This window comes from Eriocheir sinensis, unplaced genomic scaffold (assembly GCF_024679095.1).
Source record: "Eriocheir sinensis breed Jianghai 21 unplaced genomic scaffold, ASM2467909v1 Scaffold4, whole genome shotgun sequence".
NCBI lineage: Eukaryota > Metazoa > Arthropoda > Malacostraca > Decapoda > Varunidae > Eriocheir > Eriocheir sinensis.
In genome coordinates this window covers 1071846-1091611 of record NW_026111720.1, presented here as the reverse complement: position 1 = coordinate 1091611, position 19766 = coordinate 1071846, and the positions used below count along the sequence as shown (strand labels likewise).

At 46.7% G+C, this 19766-nt stretch overlaps 1 long non-coding RNA gene across 6 annotated transcripts; it reads right to left on the bottom strand.

Annotated features, from left to right (window-relative positions):
* Window positions 1-3926: 3926 nt before the first annotated feature.
* Window positions 3927-8690, bottom strand: LOC126992097 (uncharacterized). 6 transcript variants are annotated; one of them, XR_007746173.1, is made up of 5 exons: window positions 8474-8690; window positions 8181-8304; window positions 4721-4782; window positions 4473-4658; window positions 3927-4286 (listed from the first exon to the last, which is right to left on the bottom strand). It is a non-coding gene; the product is annotated as an uncharacterized LOC126992097 (long non-coding RNA). The 6 variants fall into 6 exon arrangements; XR_007746177.1 differs by lacking the exon at window positions 8474-8690 and having other exon boundaries at window positions 4473-4534; window positions 4597-4658; window positions 8181-8467; XR_007746175.1 differs by lacking the exon at window positions 8474-8690 and having other exon boundaries at window positions 4473-4534; window positions 4659-4782; window positions 8181-8467.
* Between the last annotated feature and the right edge of the window lie 11076 nt (window positions 8691-19766).

Below are 19766 nucleotides of genomic sequence, written 5' to 3'. Positions count from 1 at the left end.
ATTATTGGATCTTATTGTGACAAATAATCCTGCCTTAGTGTTGGACCATGATGGTATTGTTTGCCCCATTGCTGACCATGACTTGCTAACTCTCACTCTTGACATTGCCAAACCTAAAAGGCTAACTATAACAAAAACATTCCGAGAAATGAAGAACTACTCACCATAATTATTCTGTAATTTATTAACATCAGAAAGTAAGACATTAGATAACATCTACATTACTGATAATGTCAGTACTCAAGTTAAGGTTCTTAATGGTGTCTTTTTGAAATGTCTTGATTTTTGCGCACCCTTAGTGACAAAGGAATTGAAAAGACCCTTTGCTAAATGGCTTAATGAAGAGTTAAGAACTTTGATACAACAATAAAACAATGCCTTGAAAGCCTGGAAAAAAGACAGAAGCAACGTTAACCTAGTAAATACTTATAAAAACTTAAAGTGCCAAGTCAGAAGATCTATTCACTACTTTAAATCCGAATTCTACAACAAAAAATTTGACAACAAAGGTAATAGCAAAATCATTTGGAAAACCATTAAGGAACTTATCCCTAATAATAAAAGCAGTAATCTGCCTGTCACATGTAACCATAAAGAAACTACCATGCAGACTGCTAAGCTCTTCAATGATTTTTTTGCTAACGTTGGTAGAATCACTTTTGAAAAGACACAATTAGGTGACTCCTCACGTCTCCCAACTGCAGATCCAGTTGACATCACTGATCCTAACTGTCTGTTCAGACCTGAGCCTATTGACTGGCAAACTTTAGTCCTTACCATTGCACATATGAACAATAGTGATGCATGTGGGTCTGATGGGATACCACTGAGATTCCTTAATGATTCCCTTCCTGTTATTTTCTCCTATTTAACCACCATCATGAACACGTCAATAGTCACAGGAATTTTTCCCACAGCATGGAAATTCTCAATCGTGGTACCCATCCTAAAGACTGGTGATGTAAACGACCCCAGTAATTATCGTCCCATATCTCTCCTCCCAGTCCTCTCCAAACTACTAGAAAAATTGTTTCATCACAGTTGATTCAGCATCTGGAATCAAATCACCTACTTATTAATGCTCAGCATGGCTTCAGACCAAAGTTATCAACTACTTCAGCTCTATTAACACTAACTAAGAATCTATATTCCAACATGGATAATAAAAATGTCTCTCTGGTCACTCTGCGATTTATCAAAGGCCTTTGACAGCGTTATTCATGTTATTTTACTTAAAAAAATACCTTAAATGCAATGTGGATCCATTCTGGTTCGAGAGTTACCTTAGTGACAGAACACAATCAGTGCGATTAAATGACACCGTGTCTGATAAGACAGGTATTTCATATGGGGTGCCTCAAGGGTCTGTTCTTGGCCCTATTCTCTTTAATATTTATGTGAATGATCTTGCTTCATTCCTCCTCAACTGTGACGTCATTCAATACGCAAACGACACCCAAATTATTCTTTCAAGTAATATTGATAATTTAAAGGACCTTATACAAAAAGCTGAAGACTAAATTAGCTAAAGCATACTTTAATGCAAATGGTCTAATGCTCAATGCCCCCAAAACAATGTATCTTTATTGGATCCAGAAGGCTTTTATCACTGATTCCAGCCAAAGTGGCTCTCGGAGGCGCTGCAAAAAGTGACCATGTTACTCCCTTCCTTAGGGAGCTGAAATGGCTGAAAATAAATCACCAGTATGTGTATGAGATTATAACACTCACATATAGGATAATCAACCATGACCTCCCTGAGTGGTTGCTCCCATTAGCTCGTGTTCGTGACAGTCGCCGTCACCATGTAAACACCAGGCAGACTGAACACCTACATGTACCCCGGTGTAACACTTGCCTTGCCACCAGGTCTTTCCAAGTGAGTGCTCCCTCACTTTGGAACAACCTGCCTCCTGTTGTTCACTTTCAAATCACGTCTCAATTTTTTTTTACTTAATAGGCAATTTTCCCAGTAGCTTATCTAACTTTTATTCAATTTTTAGTTTTTGGTCCCATATTTGATTTTATTTATTTTACATCTGACTGTGATAGGCCTCGCCCTGTTAAATCTTTTTCTTGTTTTTATTTTGACTCAGCACTGTTGCTTTATGGTCTAATACTTATTAGCTCTCTGTGCCTGAATTTAGTTTTTAACAAGTCTGGCTAAACTTCACTGGCCATATTGTATGGGACTTTTGTTATAAATCTAATTGATTATAAGATATATGTCAAGAATAGCCATTGTAATAATGGAAATAAGTTCTATTCTATTCTATTCTATTCTATTCCTCCTCCTCCTCCTCCTCCTCCCGCCCCGCTGATGAGAGCTCTGCCTCACGATTTTCTCTAAGTCCATTGTTATTGTTTCACGAGCGCCTCTATGGACAGACTGAGCCTGATAGGTGCCTTGCAGTGCACCATACAAACTAGTTCCTAAGCCAGTAATATCCAGAACGCGCATGGATCATTACGATTTCGGACATAAATCGGTCTTTACGAGTTCTACGTTATTTTCTTCTCTATAATAAGGTAAATAATAGCGCAAGTATTTGTATTTTGATTTTAAACGATTACATTCCTGATATATTAGTACGCGGGGTCTATCGCTGCCAGCCGCCACGTAGCAGTCTGACAGTCTTCCTCGCGGCGCCATGATGGAAGGACAGATACAACTAAGGATAAAGACGAGATGACTTTAGAATTTACCCAAACGATGATTTTGAGATAGCTTTTAAATATTCGAACGATGACTATATGAAGAATTTACCTAGTGTGAAAAATGTTTGGTATAGAGGAGGAAGGGAGAGTAGAATAGGCAGGTAAAGGTAAAGAAGCGCGTGGCCTCAGTGCTCCTCCTCCTCCTCCTTATCATCGTCATCATCATCTAACTTAGCAACTACCCTCTATCTGTGTTCCTCTTCTCTTCCTCTCACTGTACTTTAACATCGTCTTTTTTAATCTTCTATTCTCTCTCTCTCTCTCTCTCTCTCTCTCTCTCTCTCTCTCTCTCTCTCTCTCTCTCTCTCTCTCTCTCTCTCTCTCTCTCTCTCTCTCTCTCTCTCTCTCTCTCTCTCTCTCTCTCTCTCTCTCTCTCTCTCTCTCTCTCTCTCTCTCTCTCTCTCTCTCTCCTTTCTTTTGTTCACATCATTGTATCTTTTTTAATTCTTTCTCTCTCTTTCTCTTCTTACACTATTTTCTCTTTTAATCAAATTTCTTTCATAAGTGTGCACGCATGTGTGTGTGTGTGTGTGTGTGTGTGTGTGTGGGTGGGTGGGTGTGTGTTTGCCTGGTTATTTTTATCTGCGCAGTACAGTTTTCTCTTTATTAGACATTCCCTCCTATAAAGAAACGGTCTCTGCCGGATGGTGTCGCAAGAACAGGTTTTCGATGCTGAATCCACGGTCGGGAGTCTATCCGGTTTTCCATCCTAGAATTGATAAACTCGGTTTCATCAGCATCAATACACTTAAAAAATATATTAACTTTATCTTCGTCTTGGCATTTTGCCAAACAGTCTTCCTGCTAGGGCCGGGGGCGGGGGCCGAGGGGGAAGCCTTGGGCCCCCTCACGGCAGAGACGGAGTTACTGAGGGGCCCCGAGGAGGTCCCCGGCCCCTGCAGGCGGTCAGAAGAGGCCGCCAACACCAAATGCCCTTAATATATGCGTTACAATAACCTTGATGACGATCCTAAGGAGAACAACGTATAGTTGAGTGATGACGAATCGCGGACACACTTTGAGGAAGAAACACAATTACCCTCAAAAAAGAAGGCGGAGACGTTGGAAAGGGAAGTCATTAACGAAACAGATGAAGTTAGTAAAGAAACAAGAAATTACAGTTGTTGAAAGACAACTGAAGGTGCCGTGAACCTTCCACTGCATCTTTTACGGAGACTGTGAAAACAAAAGTTGTTGTACGTAGAAAGAGGTGAAGAAAGGGGGAACAAAACTGTTAACCCAGCCTCTTGGGGGGCAAGCCAGCCCAACTAAGAGCCGGTCCCAAGCCCGGAGGAATGGGGAGGGTTGCTGACCCTGGCTTGACTGTCCGGGTGGGATGCTGACCTTGGCTTAACTGCCCGGGTGGGATAATGATCGCTGACCTTGGCTTGATTGCCCGGGTGGGATGTTGACCTTGGCTTGATTGCCCGGGTGGGATGCGGACCTTAGCTTGATTGCAAGGGTGGGATATGGCCCTTGGCTTGATTGCTCTGGTGGGATGCGGACCTTAGCTTGATTGCCGGGGTGGGATGTGGCCCTTGGCTTGATTGCTCTGGTGGGATGCGGACCTTAGCTTGATTGCCGGGGTGGGATGTGGCCCTTGGCTTGATAGCTCTGGTGGGATGCGGACCTTTGCTTGATTGCCGGGGTGGGATGTGGCCCTTGGCTTGATAGCTCGGGTGGGATCCGGACCTTTGCTTGATTGCCGGGGTGGGATGTGGCCCTTGGCTTGATTGCTCTGGTGGGATGCGGACCTTAGCTTGATTGCCGGGGTGGGATGTGGCCCTTGGCTTGATTGCTCGGGTGGGATGCGGACCTTTGCTTGATTGCCGGGGTGGGATGTGGCCCTTGGCTTGATAGCTCGGGTGGGATGCGGACCTTTGCTTGATTGCCGGGGTGGGATGTGGCCCTTGGCTTGATTGCTCTGGTGGGATGCGGACCTTAGCTTGATTGCCGGGGTGGGATGTGGCCCTTGGCTTGATAGCTCTGGTGGGATGCGGACCTTAGCTTGATTGCCGGGGTGGGATGTGGCCCTTGGCTTGATAGCTCGGGTGGGATGCGGACCTTAGCTTGATTGCCGGGGTGGGATGTGGCCCTTGGCTTGATAGCTCGGGTGGGATGCGGTCCTTAGCTTGATTGCCGGGGTGGGATGTGGCCCTTGACTTGATAGCTCGGGTGGGATCCGGACCTTGGCTTGATTGCCAGGGTGGGATAATGATTGTTGACCTTGGCTTAATCGCCCGGGTGGGATACGGACCTTGGCTTGATTGCCCGGGTGGGATAATGATTGCTGACCTTGGCTTAATCGCCCGGGTGGGATGCGGACCTTGGCTTGATTGCCCGGGTGGGATGCGGACCTTGGCTTGATCGCCCGGGTGGGATAATCATTGCGGACCTTGGCTTAATCGCCCGGGTGTGATGCAGACCTTGGCTTAATCGCCCGGGTGGGATGCGGACCTTGGCTTAATCGCCCGGGTGGGATAATGACTGCTGACCTTGGCTTAATCGCCCGGGTGTGATGCAGACCTTGGCTTAATCGCCGAGTGGGATGCGGACCTTGGCTTGATCGCCCGAGTGGGATAATGATTGCGGACCTTGGCTTAATCGCCCGGGTGGGATGCAGACCTTGGCTTAATCGCCCGGGTGGGATGCGGACCTTGGCTTAATCGCCCGGGTGGGATAATGATTGCGGACCTTGGCTTAATCGCCCGGGTGGGATGCAGACCTTGGCTTAATCGCCCGGGTGGGATGCGGACCTTGGCTTAATCGCCCGGGTGGGATAATGACTGGTGACCTTGGCTTAATCGCCCGGGTGGGATGCGGACCTTGGCTTAATCGCCCGGGTGGGATGTGGACCTTGGCTTAATTGCCCGTGTGGGATAATGATTGCTGACCTTGGCTTAATCGCCCGGGTGGGATGCGGACCTTGGCTTAACTACCCGGGTGGGATAATGATTGCAGACCTTGGCTTAATTGCCCGGATGGGATGCGGACCTCGGCTTAATTGCCCGGGTGGGATGCGGACCTTGGCTTAATTACCCGGGTGGGATAATGATTGCGGACCTTGGCTTAATTGCCCGGGTGGGATAATGACTGCGGACCTTGGCTTAATTGCCCGGGTGGGATGCGGACCTTGGCTTGATTGCCTGGGTGGGATGCGGACCTTGGCTTAATCGCCCGGGTGGGATAATGATTGCTGACCTTGGCTTAATCGCCCGGGTGGGATAATGATTGCGGACCTTGGCTTAATCGCCCGGGTGGGATGCAGACCTTGGCTTGATTGCCCGGGTGGGATGCAGACCTTGGCTTGATTGCCCGGGTGGGATGCAGACCTTGGCTTGATTGCCCGGGTGGGATAATGATATATACATATACTTATAAACATACACTCTGTTCTCATGTACACTTGTATATACTCAAACCATTCACTTTAAACACACACACTCCACATTATACTCATCCTTCAGCTCTTCTCATATGCACTAACATGCCCACTAGCAAAACAACTCACTCAAACTTTACCCACTTATTCTGATACCACTCTTGGATTAGTTAATGAAAAAATCTTTGCAACGCCTTCCTTCATGACTGCATTTGGATAATCTTAGGAACAGCGGCTCCTACCGGGTCCGCATTAAGGGCACGGTGTGGTGGTAATTACAACATTACTAGCACGTACGACGGGGTTTTGACAGGCGGACAGGCGTGGTTATGTCACAAGGGGTTTATTTTTCCACGCTGGCCTCACGATTTTTTCTAAGTCCATTGTTATTGTTTCACGAGCGCCTCTACAGACAGACTGAGCCTGATAGGTGCCTTGCAGTGCACATTACAAACTAGTTCCTAAGCCAGTAATATCCAGAACGCGCATGGATCATTACGATTTCGGACATAAAACGGTCTTTACGAGTTCTACTTTATTTTCTTCTCTATAATATTTTTTTTTCTTTTTTTACGTCTCTCTCTCTCTCTCTCTCTCTCTCTCTCTCTCTCTCTCTCTCTCTCTCTCTCTCTCTCTCTCTCTCTCTCTCTCTCTCTCTCTCTCTCTCTCTCTCTCTCTCTCTCTCTCTCTCTCTCTCTCTCTCTCTCTCTCTCTCTCTCTCTCTCTCTCTCTCTCTCTCTCTCTCTCCTTTCTTTTGTTCACATCATTGTATCTTTCTTAATTCTTTCTCCCTCTTTCTCTCCTTACACTATTTTCTCTTTTTTGAAATTTCTTTCATAAGTGTACACGCATGTGTGTGTGTGTGTGTGTGTGTGTGTGTGTGTGTGTGTGTGTGTGTGTGAGTGTGTGTGTGTGTGTGTGTGTGTGTGTGTGTGTGTGTGTGTGTGTGTGTGTGTGTGTGTGTGTGTGTGTGTGTGTGTGTGCGTGTGTGTGTGTGTGTGTGTGTGTTTGCCTGGTTATTTTGATCTGCGCAGTACAGTTTCTCTTTATTAGACATTCCCTCCTATAAAGAAACGATCTCTGCCGGATGGTTTCGCAAGAACAGGTTTTCGATGCTGAATCCACGGTCGGGAGTCTATCCGGTTTTCCATCCTAGAATTGATAAACTCGGTTTCATCAGCATCAATACACTTAAAAAATATATTAACTTTATCTTCGTCTTGGCATTTTGTGAAGAGCCAAACAGTCTTCCTGCTAGGGCCGGGGGCGGGGGCCGAGGGGGAAGCATTAGGCCCCGTCACGGCAGAGACGGAGTTACTGAGGGGCCCCGAGGAGGTCCCCGGCCCCTGCAGGCGATCAGAAGAGGCCGCCAGCACCAAATGCCCTCAATATATGCGTTACAGTAACCTTGATGACGATCCTAAGGAGAACAACGTATAGTTGAGTGATGACGAATCGCGGACACACTTTGAGGAAGAAGCACAATTACCCTCAAAAAAGAAGGCGGAGACGTTGGAAAGGGAAGTCATTAACGAAACAGATGAAGTTAGTAAAGAAACAAGAAATTACAGTTGTTGAAAGACAACTGAAGGTGCCGTGAACCTTCCCCTGCATCTTTTACGAAGACTGTGAAAACAAAAGTTGTTGTACGTAGAAAGAGGTGAAGAAAGGGGTAACAAAACTGTTAACCCAGCCTCTTGGGGGGCAAGCCAGCCCAACTAAGAGCCGGTCCCAAGCCCGGAGGAATGGGGAGGGTTGCTGACCCTGGCTTGACTGTCCGGGTGGGATGCTGACCTTGGCTTAACTGCCCGGGTGGGATAATGATCGCTGACCTTGGCTTGATTGCCCGGGTGGGATGTTGACCTTGGCTTGATTGCCCGGGTGGGATGCGGACCTTAGCTTGATATCCGGGGTGGGATATGGCCCTTGGCTTGATTGCTCTGGTGGGATGCGGACCTTAGCTTGATTGACGGGGTGGGATGTGGCCCTTGGCTTGATAGCTCGGGTGGGATCCGGACCTTTGCTTGATTGCCGGGGTGGGATGTGGCCCTTGGCTTGATAGCTCGGGTGGGATCCGGACCTTTGCTTGATTGCCGGGGTGGGATGTGGCCCTTGGCTTGATTGCTCTGGTGGGATGCGGACCTTAGCTTGATTGCCGGGGTGGGATGTGGCCCTTGGCTTGATAGCTCGGGTGGGATGCGGACCTTGGCTTGATTGCCAGGGTGGGATAATAATTGCTGACCTTGGCTTAATCGCCCGGGTGGGATACGGACCTTGGCATAATCTCCTGGGTGGGATGTGGACCTTGGCTTGATTGCCAGGGTGGGATAATAATTGCTGATCTTGGCTTAATCGCCCGGGTGGGATGCGGACCTTGGCTTGATTGCCCGGGTGGGATAATGATTGCTGACCTTGGCTTAATCGCCCGGGTGGGATGTGGACCTTGGCTTGATCGCCCAGGTGGGATAATAATTGCGGACCTTGGCTTAATCGCCCGGGTGGGATACTGACCTTGGCATAATCTCCTGGGTGGGATGCGGACCTTGGCTTGATCGCCCGGGTGGGATAACCATTGCGGACCTTGGCTTAATCGCCCGGGTGGGATGCAGACCTTGGCTTAATTGCCCGGGTGGGATTCGGACCTTGGCTAAATTGCCCGGATGGGATGCGGACCTTGGCTTAATCGCCCGGGTGGGATAATGACTGCTGACCTAGGCTTAATCGCCCGGTTGGGATGCAGACCTTGGCTTAATCGCCCGGGTGGGATGCGGACCTTGGCTTGATCGCCCGGGTGAGATAATGATTGTGAACCTTTGCTTAATCGCCCGGGTGAGATAATGATTGTGTACCTTTGCTTAATCGCCCGGGTGGGATGCAGACCTTGGCTTAATCGCTTGGTGGGATGCGGACCTTGGCTTAATCGCCCGGGTGGGATAATGATTGCTGACCTTGGCTTAATCGCCCGGGTAGGATGCTGACCTTGGCTTAATCGCCCGGGTGGGATGCGGACCTTGGCTTAATCGCCCGGGTGGGATGCAGACCTTGGCTTAATCGCCCGGGTGGGATAATGACTGGTGACCTTGGCTTAATCGCCCGGGTTGGATGCGGATCTTGGCTTAATCGCCCGGGTGGGATAATGATTGCTGACCTTGGCTTAATCGCCCGGGTGGGATGCGGACCTTGGCATAATCGCCCGGGTGGGATAATGATTGCTGACCTTGGCTTAATCACCTGGGTGGGATGCGGACCTTGGCTTAATTGCACGGGTGGGATAATGATTGCGGACCTTGGCTTAATTGCCCGGGTGGGATGCGGACCTCGGCTTAATTGCCCGGGTGGGATGCGGACCTTGGCTTAATTGCATGTGTGGGATAATGATTGCGGACCTTGGCTTAATTGCCCGGGTGGGATAATGATTGCCGACCTTGGCTTAATTGCGCGGGTGGGATGCGGACCTTGGCTTGATTGCCTGGGTGGGATGCGGACCTTGGCTTAATCGCCCGGGTGGGATGCGGACCTTGGCTTAATCGCCCGGGTGGGATAATGATTGCGGACCTTGGCTTAATCGCCCGGGGGGGATGCAGACCTTGGCTTGATTGCCCGGGTGGGATGCAGACCTTGGCTTGATTGCCCGGGTGGGATGCAGACCTTGGCTTGATTGCCCGGGTGGGATAATGATATATACATACACTTATAAACATACACTCTGTTCTCATGTACACTTGTATATACTCCAACCATTCACTTTAAACACACACACTCCACATTATACTCATCCTTCAGCTCTTCTCATATGCACTAACATGCCCACTAGCAAAACAACTCACTCAAACTTTACCCACTTATTCTGATACCACTCTTGGATTAGTTAATGAAAAAATCTTTGCAACGCCTTCCTTCATGACTGCATTTGGATAGTCGTAGGAACAGCGGCTCCTACCGGGTCCGCATTAAGGGCACGGTGTGGTGGTAATTACAACATTACTAGCACGTACGACGGGGTTTTGACAGGCGGACAAGCGTGGTTATGTCACAAGGGGTTTATTTTTCCACGCTGGCCTCACGATTTTTTCTAAGTCCATTGTTCTTGTTTCACGAGCTCCTCTATAGACAGACTGAGCCTGATAGGTGCCTTGCAGTGCACATTACAAACTAGTTCCTAAGCCAGTAATATCCAGAACGCGCATGGATCATTACGATTTCGGACATAAAACGGTCTTTACGAGTTCTACGTTATTTTCTTCTCTATAATAAAGTTTTTTTTTCTTTTTTTACGTCTACGCCTATTGCGCCGGTAGGCTTGCTTGAGGGGCCTGGATGGTCGCCGGCCCGCCCGTCATGGCGCAGGTAAGTGTTTATAGTGGCGCCATCTTCTCTTAAATAATGGCGCAATATTTGTATTTTCTGATTTTAAACAACTACATTCCTGATATATTACTACGCGGGGTCTATCGCTGCCAGCCGCCACGTAGCAGTCTGACAGTCTTCCTCGCGGCGCCATGATGGAAGGACAGATACAACTAAGGATAAAGACGAGATGACTTTAGAATTTACCCAAACGATGATTTTGAGATAGCTTTTAAATATTCGAACGATGACTATATGAAGAATTTACCTAGTGTGAAAAATGTTTGGTATAGAGGAGGAAGGGAGAGTAGAATAGGCAGGTAAAGGTAAAGAAGCGCGTGGCCTCAGTGCTCCTCCTCCTCCTCCTCCTCCTCATCATCATCATCATCATCATCATCTAACTTAGCAACTACCCTCTCTCTGTGTTCCTCTTCTCTTCCTCTTACTGTCTTTCTTAATCTTCTATTTTTTCATCTTCTTTCTCAGGTGTGACAATCTTTCCTCTTCTATAGTCTCTCTCTACGCTTTTCCTTTTCTCCACCTTCATATTTTTCCCGTTTTCCTATGAATCTTCCTTTATTTTTTATGTCCCTCTGTAATATTTTTTTGGCTCCTCAGTTTTCTCGGTTATTCTGCGTGCTTTCCTCCTTGTCTCCTCCTCTTCCTCTTCCTTCTCCTTTATCTTCCCGACTCTCCCTTTTCCCTCCATCTCTTCCTCTGTCATCTACATTGACATCCTCTCCCTATATCTGGGCGTGAAGGAAGAGGGAACGATGGAGGAGAGAGGGGAAGAGGGAAAGATGGGAGGAAGGAGGAATGTGTTTGAGGTAGAAGACACGAGCTGGAGAAGGGGAGAGAGAAAGAGAAAGACAAAAAACAGTAGGTAGGGGACAGGAAAGAGAGGAAAAGGGTGAGACGAGGAGAAACGAAGGGAGGAAAAGATAGAAGGAATAACGAACGTCGAAGAGAGTAGAATACGAGAAGAAAGAAAGGGGAGAGAGAGAGATAAATGGAAGAAAATAGGTGGTGAGAGGAGGAGGATGATGGGGACGAGGGGTATAACGTTGGCTAAAGAGGAAAGGTAAAGAGAGGAAGAGGAGTGAATGATGAAGAGAAACGGGAGAATAAAGGAGAAGGAAAGAGAGTTGAAAGTGAAGGGAAGATGATGGGTACAACAATAATAACAGAGACTAACGAAAGGAAGGAAAGAGAAGGAAGGAGGAAAGAGTGAAATGGATGAGTCGAGTGAGAATAAAGGAAAAGGAAATAGGAAAAGAAATGGAATAGAGAGTTAAGGGAAGGTAATGAGGAAAAAGAGAATTGGGAATATGAGAGTTTAAAGAGGAAGGCGTAGCAAAGAGAGAAAAATGTAAGAAAACGAAGATGCGAGAGTATAAAGAGAAGGAATAGAAGGAGTGAAGGGAAGATATAGAGAGAAAGGGAATCATGAAACAGTTTAGAGATGGGAAGTAAAGAGAGGGAGAGGAGTGAATGAGATAAAGGAGTAGAATGTGAATAAAACGGAAATGGGAGAGAGTAAAAGGGAAGGAATAAAGGGAATAAGGGGAAGAAAATGAGGAAAAGGGAATAATAAGACAGTTTAAAGATGGGGAGGAAGGAAAATGAGGGAAAGGAGTGGGAAAAGATAGAAGAGATAGGAGAGAAGAAAATGAATAAATGGAAAGTAGAGATATAGAGATGAGTGAATACGGGATAGAGAAAGAGGAAAGAAAGCAGAAGGGAGATGAAAAGATAATGAAAGGAGATACATGAATACAGGATAGATAAAAGATAAGGAAACAAAATAAAGAAGAAAAATCAGAACTCAAAGTAAAGAAAAATATCAGAAACCAACAGGAAAGGAAGAGAAGCGAGATAGGAAAAACAGATAAGCGAGAGGAGTGAACACAGGATAGATAAAAGAAATTAAGAAACAAACTCGAACCCACACACAAAACATAAGCACCTCAACCCGAACGGAAAGTATAGACGACATAAACAAACAACACCAAACCCCAAAACCTCCCAGTCACCTCAGAATCTAAACCTTTATATCCACCACGCGTGAATCATAATGTATTCCGATCGTATGTAAATTCCCCCCTTGAAGCCATCCATTCCCTGATAAGCCATAAATTAGTGTTATTCTCCCATTAACCTTATCGCGCATATTTATTCATTTTGCCTTTTGTCCTCCTTCCTGGTTCCCTTTATTTGTACTCTTGAAGCGACAGTCATCCTCTATCTTGTCTTACATCTTATCTTCCTCCTCTCCTTCATCTCCTCACTGGCGGTCTCTTTTATCTCCTTCTTTTCCTCTTCTAATTATTATTGTCTCCTTTTTCTCCTCCTCTTCATCATCTTCCTTCTCTGGGCTTTCCTATACTACATTTTTTTTTTTTTTGCTGTATTATCTCTACCTTGATTTCCTTTTCTTTCTTTCCTCCTTCGTTGATGGGATTTCTTTCTTAATTTCTCTGTATAATTTCTCTCTTCCACATACTCATCGTCGCTAGTTTCTTCAACCTTCTCACCTTCCTCCTAACACCTGGATACATTACACACCAGCCACCCCTTTCTTCTTCCCTCATGTCTCCGTCAATCCTTCCCTTTCCTCATCTTTCTCTTTCTTCATCTGCATCATCTTCACCAGCATCCTCAACATCTCCCATTCTTTTCTTCCTCCGTCTCCATCATCACTATCCCTTCCTCATCCCTCCTGTTTTTTTCTCATTCTCCAATCCCATCACCATCATTGCCCCCTTACCCCACTCCTCAACTCCTTCATCTTCTTTTTCTTCCTCCATTTCCATCTTCATCATCACTATCCCTTCCTCATCCCTCCTGTTTTTTGTTCTCATCCTTCACTCCCATCACCATCATTACCACCTTACCCCACTCCTCAACTCCTTCATCTTCTTTTTCTTCCTCCATTTCCATCTCCATCATCACTATCCCTTCCTCATCCCTCCTGTTATTTTTTCTCATTCTCCAATCCCATCATCATCATTACCACCTTATCCCACTCCTCAACCCCTTCATCATCCTTTTCTTTCTCCATTTCTACGACTATTACCACCATTATCCTTTTCCCTCAACCCCTTACGCATCCGTTTCCTTTCTTCCTCCTTCTCCACGACCACCACCACCACCACCACAGTCACCCTCCCTACTATCTCCCACCCTCCACCTCGCACTCTCACTCTTATTCTCTTTCTCTCTCCCGCCGCCCTCCAGAGAGAGAAAAAGATAAAATTACACCTTCCCTTTTCATTACCATACGGACGCCGCATTTGCACTCTTACGTTTAAAAAGCAAAATCTTGTCGCGCGAAACGAAGCTCCTTTTACAAATAGCCGTGAATAACAGCCCGAGGAGGAGGAGGAGGAGGAGGAGGAGGAGGAGGAGGAGGAGGAGGAAGGAAGGAAGGTATCTTGCGTGCAGATGAAGTGAAGAGAGACCTCATTTAAGGATGGGGGGCTGAGGTTCTCTCTCTCTCTCTCTCTCTCTCTCTCTCTCTCTCTCTCTCTCTCTCTCTCTCTCTCTCTCTCTCTCTCTCTCTCTCTCTCTCTCTCTCTCTCTCTCTCTCTCTCTCTCTCTCTCTCTCTCTCTCTCTCTCTCTCTCTCTCTCTCTCTCTCTCTCTCTCTCTCTCTCTCTCTCTCTCTCTCTCTCTCTCTCTCTCTCTCTCTCTCTCTCTCTCTCTCTCTCTCTCTCTCTCTCTCTCTCTCTCTTATTTCATTTGCTTTCTCGTCTCTTTCATTATTTTTATTTATTCTGAAAATAAAGCTGAGGTGAGGTGCCATGGGAGGAGGGGGGAGGGGAGGAGGGAGTTGTGTGTGTGTGTGTGTGTGTGTGTGTGTGTGTGTGTGTGTGTGTGTGTGTGTGTGTGTGTGTGTGTGTGTGTGTTACTACTGAAAATAATATAAACCCCCAAAATTAGACCGTAGAAAATGGGTGACTTTTAAAACGTCATCTTCCTTCTTGTGTTGCTTCTTCTTCTTTTTTTTGGTATCGCCTCTTTTTCTCTTTCTCACTTTCTTTCTTTCATTCTTTTTTTTCTTTCTCCTTCGTTAATGTAGTTGTCGGTTGCCACATAAATTTCTGGTGTTAAGTTTGCTGCAAAGTAGTTTTATTTTTCCTTTTTGCGTCCTTTCTGGCAGTGGTGGTGGTGGTGGTACTGTTGGTGGTGGTGAGAAAGGTAGCAGTAGTAGTAGTAGTAGTAGTAGTAGTAGTAGTAATATAAGAAGTATAGTAGAAGTAGTAATAGCAGCAGTAGTAGTAGTAGTAGTAGTAGTAGTAGTAGTAATATAAGAAGTATAGTAGAAGTAGTAATAGCAGCAGTAGTAGTAGTAGCATTATTGGTGGTGGTAATAGTAGTGGTGGTGGTGTTAGTGGTAGTGGTGGTGGTTGTGGTGGTGGTAGTGGTGGTGGTAGTGGTGGTGGTGTTAGTGGTAGTGGTGGTGGTAGTGGTGGTGGTTGTGGTGGTGGTAGTGGTGGTGGTAGTGGTGGTGGTAGTGGTGGTGGTGGTGGTGGTGGTGGTAGTGGTGGTGGTAGTGGTGGTGTTAGTGGTAGTGGTGGTGGTAGTGGTGGTGGTTGTGGTGGTGGCACTGGCGGTAGTGGTGGTGGTGTTAGTGGTAGTGGTGGTGGTAGTGGTGGTGGTTGTGGTGGTGGCACTGGCGGTAGTGGTGGTGGTGTTAGTGATAGTGGTGGTGGTAGTGGTGGTGGTGTTAGTGATAGTGGTGGCGGTAGTGGTGGTGGTGTTAGTGATAGTGGTAGTGGTGGTGGTTGTGGTGGTGGTGGTGGCACTGGCGGTAGTGGTGGTGGTGGTGTTAGTGATAGTGGTAGTGGTGGTGGGGTTTTTTTTTTTTTTTTTTTTTATACAGCAAAGGAGACAGCTCAAGGGCACAAAAAAAGTAAACATTAATAAAAAAAAAAAGCCCGCTACTCGCTGCTCCTAAAAATAATCCAAAGAGGTGGCCGAAAGATAGGTCAGTTTCGGGAGGAGAGGTGTCCTGATACCCTCCTCTTGAAAGAGTTCAAGTCGTAGGCAGTAGGAAATACAGATGAAGGAAGATTGTTCCAGAGTTTACCAGCGTGAGGGATGAAAGAGTGAAGATGCTGGTTAACTCTTGCATAAGGGGTTTGGACAGGATAGGGATGAGCATGAGTAGAAAGTCGAGTGCAGCGGGGCCGCGGGAGGGGGGGAGGCATGCAGTTAGCAAGTTCAGAAGAGCAGTCAGCGTGGAAATATCGATAGAAGATAGAAAGAGAGGCAACACTGCGGCGGAATTTAAGAGGTAGACGACTATCAGTATGATGAGGAGAGCTGATGAGACAGAAGGCTAGCCTCCACTCTGTCCAGAAGAGCTGTGTGGTGGAGCCCCACACATGAGATGCATACTCCATACGAGGGCGGACAATGCCCCTGTATATGGACAGCAACTGTGCAGGGGAGAAGAACTGGCGGAGACGGTACAGAACGCCCAGCCTCGAGGAAGCTGATTTAGTAAGAGCTGAGATATGAAGTTTCAGTTGAGATTTTGAGTTAAGGATAGACCGAGGATGTTTTAGTGTTGAGGAAGGTGATAGCTGGGTGTTGTCAAAGAATAGGGGATAGTTGTTTGGAAGGTGGTTTGAAAGTGGATATACCAGGTGTTTTGAGGCGGTTTCTATGTCATCTGTGGTCTTCTTTTCCCCAAAATAATAGGTAAGGTCAGGTAGTTCTGAGTCAATAATATGTTCTTATATTGCTCCCCAATGGATCGCCTTTTGTGTTCATCAATGAACAACAGAAAGAGTGGGAGCTGGGCAGAACCTGTGGGACACCTGCACGGTGGTGGTGAATAATGTAGTGGTCGCTGCTCGTTGGTGGGTCTCCTTTTTGGCTGTGGGTGTTGTGGTGGTCTCCATTCGTTAGACATACAGGCGGAGAGTGGCAGATGAGGCCTATCAACAACGTGGGGAAATTTGGACCGTGCTGAAGGTGGTGATGATTTTCATAATGTTTGGAATGGCTGGAAGTACATGCGTAGCAGTTTATAGAAGTCAGGAAACATTATATTAATGGGCGAGGGTAGTCATTAATTTAACCAGAAAGTTAGTGGAGTCGTCATATTTTGTGTTGGTTCCATCTCTCTCTCTCTCTCTCTCTCTCTCTCTCTCTCTCTCTCTCTCTCTCTCTCTCTCTCTTCTCTCTCTCTCTCTCTCTCTCTCTCTCTCTCTCTCTCTCTCTCCTCTCTCTCTCTCTCTCTTCTCTCTCTCTCTCTCTCTCTCTCTCTCTTCTCTCTCTCTCTTTCTCTCTCTCTCTCTCTTCTTCTCTCTCTCTCTCCTCTCTCTCTTCCTTCTTCTTCTTCTTCTTCTTCCTCCTCCAAATGTTCTCTCCTCTCTTCTCTCCTCTCCTTTCCTAGAACATTCCACCTCTTCCATTTCTTTTCTTGTGTGTGTGTGTGTGTGTGTGTGTGTGTGTCATCTGTGTGTGTGTCTTCACTGAAAATCACTAACACCATCAAGACCACTAGAACATATCCATCCTCCTCCTCCTCCTCCTCCTCCTCCTCCTCCTCTGATGAGGCTCTGCCTCGCCTCACACTTTCACACAAAAAGCACTGTTGGTTGAAATATCTCCCTATTAATAGAGGGAGAGACACGTCTTTTGCATTAAGCTTCTCCTCTCCCTCCTCCTCTTTATCTATCTCTTCCTCCCTCCTCTCCCCTTAGGGTCCACTGCTGGTGGTGGAGATGACGAAAGAGGAGAGAGAAAGAGAGGGAGAGGATGGAGGTATGGGAGAAGTAGAGAGGAGGGAAGTGAAAAATATTATAACCTTCATGATTCAGTCACTATTCATTTTCACGGGGCTCATTATCGACGCCGTGATTAAGTGGTCTTCGTGGTTCTGGGGTGATGGACGGAGTGGGTGAGTGGTCTTGAATGGGTTTAAGTGGAAGGTAGAGTGGGTTTAAGTGGAATTCTGAGTGGATTTAAGTGTGGGTCTGAGTTGGTGTAATTGAAGTCTGGTGGATTTAAGTTTAGGTGGTGGGTTTAGGAGGGCTGAGTGGGCTCAAGTGGAAACCTGGTGGGTTTAAGTGGAGGCCTGAGTGGGTTCAGTGGAGGATTTAGTGGGTTTAGTGGAGGATTGGTGGGTTTATGTGGAGGGCTGAATGGGTAGGAGGTGCAGAGTGGGTTTGGTGGTGGGGGCAGAGTGGGTTTAAGTGGTGGCTGGTGGGTTTAAATGGAGGATTGGTGGGTTTAAGTGGAGGGCTGAGTGGGTTTAAGTGGAGGGTGGTGGTTTAAGTGGAGGATTGGTGTGTGGTAGTGGAGGTGGTGTGGGTTTAAGTGGAAGGCTGAATGAGTTTAAGTGGCCTGGGAGGTTAAGTGGTGGTCATTAATGGATATACGTGAAGGTTCTGGTGGACTAAGTGGATGGGGCTAGGATGATTTATGTGGATGTTATGGGAGGGTTTATAATGGTGGATGAGTGGGAGGTGATGGTCAAGTGGTGGTTAGATGAGTGTGAGATGTGAGTGGGGAAGTGGAGGATGAGTAAAGGTGGATGCTGTGAGTGGATGCTGGAGTGTGTGGAGTAGAAGATGAGATACGAACTGTTACTGACTATTACAAAATTTTAACGTTAACATTTCCATTACTGCTCTGCTCCTAATCAACACCTATTACCACCACTATCTCTTCTTTCGTCATCATCTCCTTCTGCCCTCCTTCCTCCTTCTTATTCTTCTTCTTCCTCCTCCTCCAAATGTTCGAATCTCTCTCTTCTTCTCCTCTCCCTCCTCTACCTAAACCTTCCTCTTCCTGCAACATTCCACCCTCTTCCATTTCTTTTCTTCCAAATCTTTTCCTCTTTCTTTTTTCCTCATCTCCTTTTGGTCTTCATACTTACTTGCATCAATAACACCATCAAGACCACTACCAACATATCCATCCTCCTCCTCCTCCCTCCTCCTCCCTCCTCCTCCTCCCTCCTCCTCCTCCCACCCCGCTGATGAGAGCTCTGCCTCCCGCCTGCCTCACACACATACAACACACAAAAAGCACCCTGTTAGTTACACAAAATATCTCCCTATTAATAGAGAGAGAGAGGGAGAGAGACACGTCTTTGTATTAGTTCCCCCTTCCCTCCCTCCTTCTCCCACGTCTCTTGCATTCTCCTCTCCCTCCTTCCTCCCTTATGGCCCCGTACACAACCAACTGCTCAGGGGAGATGACGAAAGAGGAGCGAGAGAGAAAAGAGGAGAGAGGATGGAGAGAGTATGGGAGAAGGAGAGAGGGAGGGAGGGAGTGAAAAAAAATATTATAACCTTCATGATTCACTCACTATTCATTTTCACGGGGCTCATTATCGACGCCGTGATTAGAGTGGATCTTCTGCATGGCGTTCTGGGACCCGCTGATGGACAGGTGGGTGGAGTAAAGGGTCTTGAATGGGTTTAAGTGGAAGGTAGAGTGGGTTTAAGTGGAATTCTGAGTGGATTTAAGTGTGGGTCTGAGTTGGTGTAATTGGAAGTCTGGAGTGGATTTAAGTTTAGGCCTGGAGGTGGTTTAGGAGGGCTAAGTGGGCTCAAGTGGAAAGCTGAAATTGCTGGGTTTTAAGTGGAGGCCTAGAGTGGGTTCAATTGGAGGGGATTTAGTGGGTTTAAGTGGGAGGATTGAGTGGGTTTTATGTGGGAGAGGGCTGAGTGGGTTTAGGGAGGGCAGAGTGGGTTTAAGTGGAGGAGCAGGAAGTGGGTTTTAAGTGGAGGGCTGAGTGGGTTTAAATGGGAGGATTGGAGTGGGTTTAAGTGGAGGGCTGAGTGGGTTCAAAGTGGAGGGATTTAGTGGTTTTAAGTGATGGAGGATTGAGGTGTTTAAGTGGAGGATTTGAGTGGGTTTTAAGTGGAAGGCTGAATGAGTTTAAGTAGAGGCCTGGGAGGGTTTTAAGTGGAATCATTAATGGATATACGTGAAGGTTCTGAGTGGACTATAGAGTGGATGGGGCCTAGGGATGATTTATGTGGATGTTGTAGGGAGGGTTTATAATGAGGGTGGATGAGTGGGAGGTGATGGTCAAGTAGGGGTTAGATGAGTGTGAAGAGGTGAGTGAGAGAAGTGGAGGATGAGTAAAGATTGGATTAACTGTAGGTGGATGCTGGTGGTAATGGAGTGGAAGATGAGATACAAAAGAGAACTGTTACTGACTATTACAAAAATTTTAACGTTGGCAATTTCAAATTTCCATTTTTTGACCCGGACTTTTTTTTTTTTACAGCAGACAAGCACAAGGCACACAAAAAGGGAGCAATGAAAAAGAGGCCAACAACTCGCTT